Source organism: Lithobates pipiens, unplaced genomic scaffold (genome assembly GCF_037356315.1).
Source record: "Lithobates pipiens isolate NorthernLeopardFrog02 unplaced genomic scaffold, aLitPip1_a1.2 Scaffold_6, whole genome shotgun sequence".
NCBI lineage: Eukaryota > Metazoa > Chordata > Amphibia > Anura > Ranidae > Lithobates > Lithobates pipiens.
Genome location: NW_027507881.1, coordinates 1,298,631 through 1,308,011, shown reverse-complemented (window position 1 = coordinate 1,308,011; position 9,381 = coordinate 1,298,631). Strand labels below are relative to the sequence as shown.

Below are 9,381 nucleotides of genomic sequence, written 5' to 3'. Positions count from 1 at the left end.
TGGAATATAATTATTTTTTTTTTTTTTTAAACTCACATTGTTATCTTTAAAAGTTATCTTGCTTCCTGTTTCCGGCCGCGGCCTGAACACTTCTTCCCCCGTCCTCTATGCCTCCTGGGAGATGTTTTTTATCAATCCCAGAAGGCACTAGGGGCCGCTGGGCTGTAGTATCGCGTGATTTCCGAACCGGAAATGACGCAATACAAGGCGGCGCCGGCCGGCGCCATTTTAAATAAGGGCAACGTTGCCTTTGTTGCCAGTGTTCATATAGCAGCAGCAGCAGCAGTAGAAGAAGCAGCAGCAGCAGCAGCAGAAGAATCATCATCATCATCATCATCATCATCATCATCAGCCTCCTCCTCGCAGAGAACAAACGCCTGGAGGATAAAGAAAGCAGCTACTGCTCATCGTAAGTACATGTGTGCTGTGTGCTATGTGCTGGGAAGGGAAGGGGAGGGAACGTTTGATTTGCTTTGCTGGTGAGGTGTTTTTTTGTTTTTTTTTGTCTGTGCTGTGCCATGTGGTGAGGAGGGGACATGTGATGAGAGGTGAGATGTTTGCTTTTTTTCATGGAGATCTGTTATGTGGAGAAGGGTTTGCTTTTTTTCATGGAGATCTGTTATGTGGAGAAGGGTTTGCTTTTTTTCATGGAGATCTGTTATGTGGAGAAGGGTTTGCTTTTTTTCATGGAGATCTGTTATGTGGAGAAGGGTTTGCTTTTTTTCATGGAGATCTGTTATGTGGAGAAGGGTTTGCTTTTTTTCATGGAGATCTGTTATGTGGAGAGAGGATTGCTTTTGAGATCTGCTGGGGGGGGGAGGGGGGAGACGGGAGACATGTGCTGTGGGGGGTGGGGAGGCTGTGTGTGTGTGTGTGTGTGTGTGTGTGTGTTGGGACATGTGATGGGAGGTGTGTGTGTTGGGACATGTGATGGGAGGTGTGTGTGTGTGTGTGTGTTGGGACATGTGATGGGAGGTGTGTGTGTTGGGACATGTGATGGGAGGTGTGTGTGTGTGTGTGTGTGTGTTGGGACATGTGATGGGAGGTGTGTGTGTGTGTGTTGGGACATGTGATGGGAGGTGTGTGTGTGTGTGTGTTGGGACATGTGATGGGAGGTGTGTGTGTGTGTGTGTGTGTGTTGGGACATGTGATGGGAGGTGTGTGTGTGTGTGTTGGGACATGTGATGGGAGGTGTGTGTGTGTGTGTTGGGACATGTGATGGGAGGTGTGTGTGTGTGTGTGTGTTGGGACATGTGATGGGAGGTGTGTGTGTGAGATGGGAGGTGTGTGTGTGTGTGTGTGTGTTGGGACATGTGATGGGAGGTGTGTGTGTGTGTGTTGGGACATGTGATGGGAGGTGTGTGTGTGTGTGTGTGTTGGGACATGTGATGGGAGGTGTGTGTGTGTTGGGACATGTGATGGGAGGTGTGTGTGTGTGTGTGTCTGCGCGTGCGCTGTGATGGGAGACGTGTGGTGGGGGGGGCGTGTGTGTGTGTGTGTGTGTGTGTTTGTTGGGACATGTGATGGGAGACGTGTGTGTGTGTGTGTTGGGACATGTGATGGGAGACGTGTGTGTCTGTGTGCGCGCGCTGTGAGGGGTGTGTGTGTGTGTGTGTGTGTGTGTGTGTGTGCGCTGTGTGATGGGAGACATGTGCGGTGGGGGGGGCACGTGTGTGTGTGTGTGTGTGTGTGTGTGTTTGTTGGGACATGTGATGGGAGACGTGTGTGCGCTGTGTGATGGGAGACATGTGCGGTGGGGGGCACGTGTGTGTGTTTGTTGGGACATGTGATGGGAGACGTGTGTGCGCTGTGTGATGGGAGACATGTGCGGTGGGGGGGGCACGTGTGTGTTTGTTGGGACATGTGATGGGAGACGTGTGTGTGTGTGTGTGTGTGTGCGTGCGCTGCGTGATGGGAGACATGTGCGGTGGGGGGGGCACGTGTGTGTGTTTGTTGGGACATGTGTGGTGGAGGGACGTGTGTGTTGTGATGGGGGGACATGTGCTGTGTTGTGGGACATTTCCTTTGCTGTGATGGGGTACATGGGACATGTGCGATGCTGTGGGGGGGCCATGTGAGATGTGCGGGGGACATGCAAAGTGAGCTGTGGGGGCATTGGGTTTGGGGGGACGTGGGCTGTACTGGGGGACATGGGAGGTGTGGGGGGACGTGTGCTGTGCAGGTTGATTTTATATCTCTATACCCCTCTATTCCCACGTCACCCTCACCTGCCCCCTTCTTTTCAACTTGCCCACTACCCCTTATCATAGAATGAAGAAATATAGTCATTAAATATATTTATTTATTTTCTTGCAGAAGCTGTAGGACTGTAGAAATTCATATTTACTTGGTCTACGCCATTTACAGGTAAGCAATGAACAAAATAATGCAAGTTATTAACAAATGTGTAGATTTATTATTTTTTTTTTTTTTTTAAATGTCTAATTTATTTTTTGTTTTATTGTTTTAAATCTCTAGGTTGAAGATCGAATTGATTTTGTGACTTTTGAAACCAAAAAATTAAGACATATAGTACGAAAAGGTTCCCTACTCTAAGCTCAATAATATTTTTAAAGTGTCTCCCCCTCTGTGTCTCTCGCGCCTCTCTCTCTCTCTCTCTCTCTCTCTCTCTCTCTCTCTCTCTCTCGCGCCCCTCTCTCTCTCTCTCGCGCGCCCCTCTCTCTCTCTCTCTCTCTCTCTCGCGCGCCCCTCTCTCTCTCTCTCTCTCGCGCGCGCCTCTCTCTCTCTCTCTCTCGCGCGCGCGCCTCTCTCTCTCTCGCGCGCCTCTCTCTCTCTCTCGCGCGCCTCTCTCTCTCGCGCGCCTCTCTCTCTCTCTCTCGCGCGCCTCTCTCTCTCTCTCTCGCGCGCCTCTCTCTCTCTCTCTCTCTCACGCGCGTCTCTCTCTCTCGCGCGCCTCTCTCTCTCTCGCGCGCGCCTCTCTCTCTCGCGCGCCTCTCTCTCTCGCGCCTCTCTCGCTCGCCTCTCTCTCTCTCGCCTCTCTCTCTCTCGCGCCTCTCTCTCTCTCTCTCGCGCCTCTCTCTCTCTCGCGCCTCTCTCTCTCGCGCCTCTCTCTCTCTCGCGCGCCTTTCTCTCTCTCGCGCCTTTCTCTCTCTCTCTCTCGCGCCTTTCTCTCTCTCTCTCTCGCGCCTTTCTCTCTCGCGCCTTTCTCTCTCGCGCCTTTCTCTCTCTCTCTCGCGCCTTTCTCTCTCTCTCGCGTCTCTCTCTCGCCTCTCTCTCGCGTCTCTCTCTCGTCTTTCTCTCGCGTCTCTCTCTCTCGCCTTTCTCTCTCTCTCTCTCTCTCGCCTTTTTCTCTCTCTCTCTCTCTCTCTCTCGCCTTTCTCTCTCTCTCTCTCTCTCTCGCCTTTCTCTCTCTCTCTCTCTCTCTCTCTCGCCTTTCTCTCTCTCTCTCTCTCTCTCGCCTTTCTCTCTCTCTCTCTCTCTCTCGCCTTTCTCTCTCTCTCTCTCTCGCCTTTCTCTCTCTCTCTCTCTCTCTCGCCTTTCTCTCTCTCTCTCTCTCGCCTTTCTCTTTCTCTCTCTCTCTCTCTCGCCTTTCTCTCTCTCTCTCTCTCTCTCTCGCCTTTCTCTCTCTCTCTCTCTCTCCTTTCTCTCTCTCTCTCTCTCTCTCTCTCGCCTTTCTCTCTCTCTCTCTCTCTCTCTCGCCTTTCTCTCTCTCTCTCTCTCTCTCTCTCTCGCCTTTCTCTCTCTCTCTTGCGCCTTTCTCTCTCTCTCTCTCTCTCGCCTTTCTCTCTCGCCTTTCTCTCTCTCTCTCGCCTTTCTCTCTCTCGCCTTTCTCTCTCTCGCCTTTCTCTCTCTCTCTTGCGCCTTTCTCTCTCTCTCTTGCGCCTTTCTCTCTCTCTCTTGCGCCTTTCTCTCTCTCTCTCTCTCTCTCTCTCTCTCGCGCCTTTCTCTCTCTCGCGCCTTTCTCTCTCTCGCGCCTCTCTCTCTCGCCGCCTTCCCCTCTTCTGTAATTATAAAAAGGCTTTTTACAAATATTGTTTTTTATTCTGTACATTTAATTGCATATTTAATAAATTTAACATACAAATAAAATTCTATATTCTCATACATTTATGTGGTCGTTTTTTTTTTTTTTTTTTAATGGTTATAGGTCAGATTATATCTAAGGTCTGTATCTCACACTCATGTTACTATAAGAATATATACATTTATTATTTCTATATCACACAAGAAAGCAAACCAAAATCTCTTGAGAGTGGAGATATATTTTTTGGTGTAAATACATTAGTCTTTGTTGTGCACCTGGTGACACTATTTATGGCAGAAGTGTGTGGCGACAACTGATGAATAATTAAAATTTATTAAGAAACATTTAAATAAAAAGTGTGTTTGAAAATTTATATATTTTATTTTTTTTTATTTTTTTTGTGGTGGTTATTGACAGATGCTCTATTCACTTTATTTATCAAAATAATGAAACTAGTTAGATCTAAAAACGTTAATCTTTTATTTCCCCCAATTACACTGACATATAATCTCTCTCGCCTTCTTCCCCTCTGTAATTATAAAAAGGCTTTTTACAAATATTGTTTTTTTTTTTTTTTTTATTCTGTACATTTAATTGCATATTTAATAAATTTTAAAGATGCCTAACCGGTTCCCGACCAGCGTACGTCTGCAGAATGGCATGAGCAGGCAAATGTGTGTAACTACGTCCCTTTAAATTTGCCGCCCTGCCATCGCGAGCGCGGTGGTGTGCTGGCCGGGACCCCTACGAGTCCGGTTGCAGGTCTCGCGGGCATACCTGCGATTGTTTCACGGGGCGGCTGAATGAGGAAATGCCGTTGTAAACAGCATCTCCCCGTTCTGCCTAGCAACTAGTGACACTGATCTCTGCTCCATGTGATTGGAGCAGAGATCAATGTTCACTAAATTAAAGCCCAGCCCCCAACAGTTAGTAACACACCCCTAGGAAGACTTAACCCCTACACTGCTACCCACTGCTTAACCCCTTCACCGCCAGTGTCATTTACACAGGAATCACTGCATTTATATAGCTGGGATTGCTGTATAAATGACAATGTTCCCAAAAATGTCTCAAAAATCTCCGATGTGTCCGCTATAATGTTTCAGTCACACAAATCGCTGATAGCCGCCATTACTTTAATAAAATAAAATAAATAAAAATGCCATAAAAACATCCCTTAGTTTGTAAACGCTACTACTTTTGTGCAAACCAATCGCTTACTGCGTGGCTGCTTTTTTTTTATTTTTATTTTTTTTTGACACATGCTGAATTACCTAATCGAGGGTTGCCCAACCGCTGGTCCTCTGATGTGGCACACCATGTCTTGCTCTGAGATGGTGGGTCAGCATGCCCAGATCGCTGATCCTTGACCCGCCATCTCTGAGCATCAGCGCAAAGAACTGAGCTGTTCTTAAAGGAAGCAGAGCCGATGTTTCCTGTATAGCGCCAACTCCTTCACAGGCGGAGTGATACCAAATGTACTCCCGCCTGTGACAGGAAGCATCAGTTCTGCTCTCTACAGCAGCCGCATGCTTCTGCTTTCTGTCACACTAATGCATTGGAACGTTGGTACCAGAGCCAACCATCAGTAACAGCCAGCAGTACCAGTCAGTGGTATCAGCTGGCATTAACCAACAGCAGTAACAGCCAGCAGTTCCAGCACCTGTCCGAAGTACCAGCCCTTGAGGACAGCCAGCAGCAGCCACCAGTTATAACCACCTGGGGGACAGCAGCAACCAGCTGCAGGAATCCTGAGGAAGAAGTGAAGATCAAGGTCAGTTGAGATGCAAGAAAAGAGCCGTGCATCCGTGTGAAAGCGGCCTTAGGCCCCTTTCACAGTATTAGTTCGGGTCTGCCTGTCTGTTTTTCATGAGGACCCAATCTGACCCTCCATTCACCTATATAGAGTGGCAGATGTAAACAGAGTTGTATCTGCTTACAGAAGCCTATCTCTAATCCAATTTCCTTAAATAAATAAATAAGATGTGTCCCCTTCTGTTTGGGCAGATTGGAGGGCCCTTAGGCTAGCGCGAGGTGCGTCTGTGTCTGCTCTACATATGCAGAGTGGACACAGATCTTGCAATCCGCCTGCTATGCTCATTGTGGCCACTTTACTGGACACTTTATTATGTACAGCTTTCATAGCATCGTTTTGAGTGTAGAACTGGGAGAACACTGTAGCCATAAAGGGATGGACATGGTCAGCAACAATACTCAGGTAGGCCGTGGTGGTTAAACCATACTCAATTGGTAGTTAAGTGGCCCAAAGTGTGGCAAGAAAAATATTGCCCACACCATTACACCACCACCAGCCTGAACCAGTGATACAAGGCAGGATGGATTGATTCATGCTTTCATTTTTTTTTTAATGCAAATTTAAGACCCTGCCATCTGCTTGTTACAACATAAAATGAGACTCATTAGACCAGTCAACATTTTTTTCAATCTTCTATTGACAAAATTTGGTGATCCTGTTACAATTGTAGCCTCAATATCATCATGTACTTAGATGACTGGAGTGGCACCCAGTGTGCCCTTCTGCTGCTGTAGCCCATCTGTTTGAAGGTTCAATGTGTTGAGCATAAAGAGATGGTATTCTGCATACCTTGGTTGTAAATAGTGGTTATTTGCGTAACTGTTGCCTTTCAGAAATCTGTACCATTAAAAACTCAAATATGAAGTAGGGATTTTAACACACACATAACAAATGGTCCATACTGGTGACACGCACCGCACCCCCTATCCATGCCCCTATATCTACATGCAGGTTGATGGATGCATGGATTACAATCAGGGGGTTGTTTATTTTTGTAAGCATTTGATTAGAGCCATGGGCTCTAATAGGCTTCAAGAAAGAGTGACAATGGCGCAGAGAGCACCGTGCTCAAAGCCCAGCCACTTGTGTGACATTAGCAAATTTAAAATCCTGATTGTGACACTGATTTCCTCCTGGTCAATCATGGGCAAAGGGTCCTGAGACACAACTGGGTGGGAGTCCTAACTAAGACCTGATTGGCCATGATGAGAAGCAAACACCAGGACTCGGGGGAGATGCAGGGGTAAGCCACTGTAGCCGTGACATGGATGGGGTAAGTGCGGGACTGGCAGTCAGTCAATGGGTGAGCGAAGTGGCGATCAAACGATGTTGTGTGGGTGGAGTGAGTTTGCAAGGTGGACCACCCCATCCCCCCCAAAAAAAAATAAAAAATCAAGCAAAGGGAACCAATGCACATAGATAATACTCTATGAATATTTAAAGCGGATGTCCACCCTAAAGTGGACCTTCTGCTCATCGGAACCCTCCCCCCCCCCTCCGGCACCACAATTGGCACCTTTCGGGGGGAGGGGGGTGCAGATACCTGTACAGTACAGGTATCTGCACCCACTTCCGGGATAGCTCTCTATGCCCCTTTCCGCAAGTGCCCTGCTGCCTGCTGGGAAACGCACAGATCCCAGAGGCAGCGGGGACCGTCCTTATTGCGCAGCGCGACTCGCGCATGCGCAGTAGGGAACCGGGAAATGAAGCCGCAAGGCTCCACATCCTGATTCCCATACCCAAGATGGCGGCGGCAGCACCCGAGAGACGATCTAGAGATCGGCTTCGGGTGCCGACATCGCGGGCGTGCTGGACAGGTAAGTGTCACTATTTTAAAAGTCAGCAGCTGCAGTATTTGTAGCTGCTGGCTTTTAAAAAAAAAAATGCAGAGTCCCGGCGGACTCCCGCTTTAATGAATTTTAACGTGATTATATATCTATATAACATAGAGAAAGTAGTTTGTGCAAATAGTTGTAAATTTAAAGTTTTTGGTAAAACTCCCACCATCCCATCTAACACCATAACACACCACCCCCCACCCCCCATTAATTAATATGCTCAGTTTGTATATCTTCAGTACATCTAGAATAAGATGCATAAATGAATTTTGTTGCTGAGATTTGTTTTTATTTTTTTAATGAAAAGCTGTACAGAAAAAAGACGCTGGGTGTAGATATACACACATATATAGACACACATAACGAGAAACATATATAACAAGATATATATACACACACACACTCTCTCTCTCTCGATGCATATATATAACAAGAGATATAGATATATCTATATAGATATATACATACACACACATAACAAGATACATATATATCTATATAAATATATACATATACACACATACACACATATCAAGATACATATATAACAAGCTTTATATCTCTTGTTATGTAGATATGTCTGCACAGAAGCAAATGATTTAGTTTACAATTAGTATATTTACTTACCTTTTGCTGCTGGTGTCTGTTGTTATAAATGCAGTATATTTCCTGGTTCCTGGAGGGAGGAGGGGAGGAGAGGTTTGCATAGCTAAGGGGCGGCAACTTCCTCTGGCACTGCCGTTGCTATGGAAACCTGACCTGAAACATATTTCACTGCTTGTGCAGCACTGAGCATGTGCGAGATTTGCAAGGCTGAGATCCAGGAAGAAATGCTGTCTGGCTTCAGATGCCCACACCTAAGATGGCCACAGTCTGCTGCAAGTTTATAAAGTTACAAAATGCTGTAATAACAAAACGGACCTTTGATTACAGACTAACTTTACTAGAATGCTTTAAGCTTGTGTATGATAAGTGTATGATAGGTTATTTTTATTTAAAAAGTCACATTTTGGCTGGAAAACCACTTTAAGACTAATTTTCCATTCCAATGGTCCAGCCTTTCTATTCCCTACTTAGGCATAAAACTTACTAGTGACCCCGCAGACTTATTTCGCGCTAATTACCTCCCAATGTTGAAGCACCTCTCGTCTTTGCTCCAGGACTGGCGTCCTCTCTGCATTTCGTGGATGGGACGTATTACAGCTGTCAAGATGTCCTTGCTCCCCAAGCTGCTCTATTTATATAGAGTTCTCCCCATTCCAATACCTTCTTACTTTCATCGTATAATCCAAAGCCGGGTTTTTACTTATATATGGGGCCCCATAAAACCTAGGATCTCAAGGTCCACTTTGCTCCGCCACTATAGGGCCGGAGGTTTAGGCATACCTCATTTCCAACATTATTATCACGCGGCCCAGCTCGCCCAGTTGGCACTTTACCATGCCACGGTTGAAGTTCCCATCTGGGTGAGCCTAGAGGCGGTAGATCTTCACCCTATATCCCTAACTAATCTTCTCTGGCTCCCCCCCGCAGTTCGAGGCCCCGTCTCCAATCCCCTCACCTTTCACTCTATCAAGTTGTGGGATAGGTTATGCAAGACATTTCGGCTGATCTCCCCACACTCCCCCTTACTATCTTATATTGGTCACCCTAAATTTCATCCTGCTTGCGCTTCTTCTCTCTCATTCCGAGTGTGGATACAGTCAGATCTAACTCGCATATGCGACCTGGTGGTGGGTGGC

At 46.8% G+C, this 9,381-nt stretch overlaps 1 long non-coding RNA gene across 1 annotated transcript; it reads left to right on the top strand.

Annotated features, from left to right (window-relative positions):
• The first annotated feature begins 296 nt into the window (after positions 1–296).
• LOC143958253 (uncharacterized) lies at positions 297–2,603 on the top strand. Its single transcript, XR_013270103.1, has 3 exons — positions 297–409; positions 2,317–2,367; positions 2,479–2,603. It is a non-coding gene; the product is annotated as an uncharacterized LOC143958253 (long non-coding RNA).
• Positions 2,604–9,381: the final 6,778 nt, after the last annotated feature.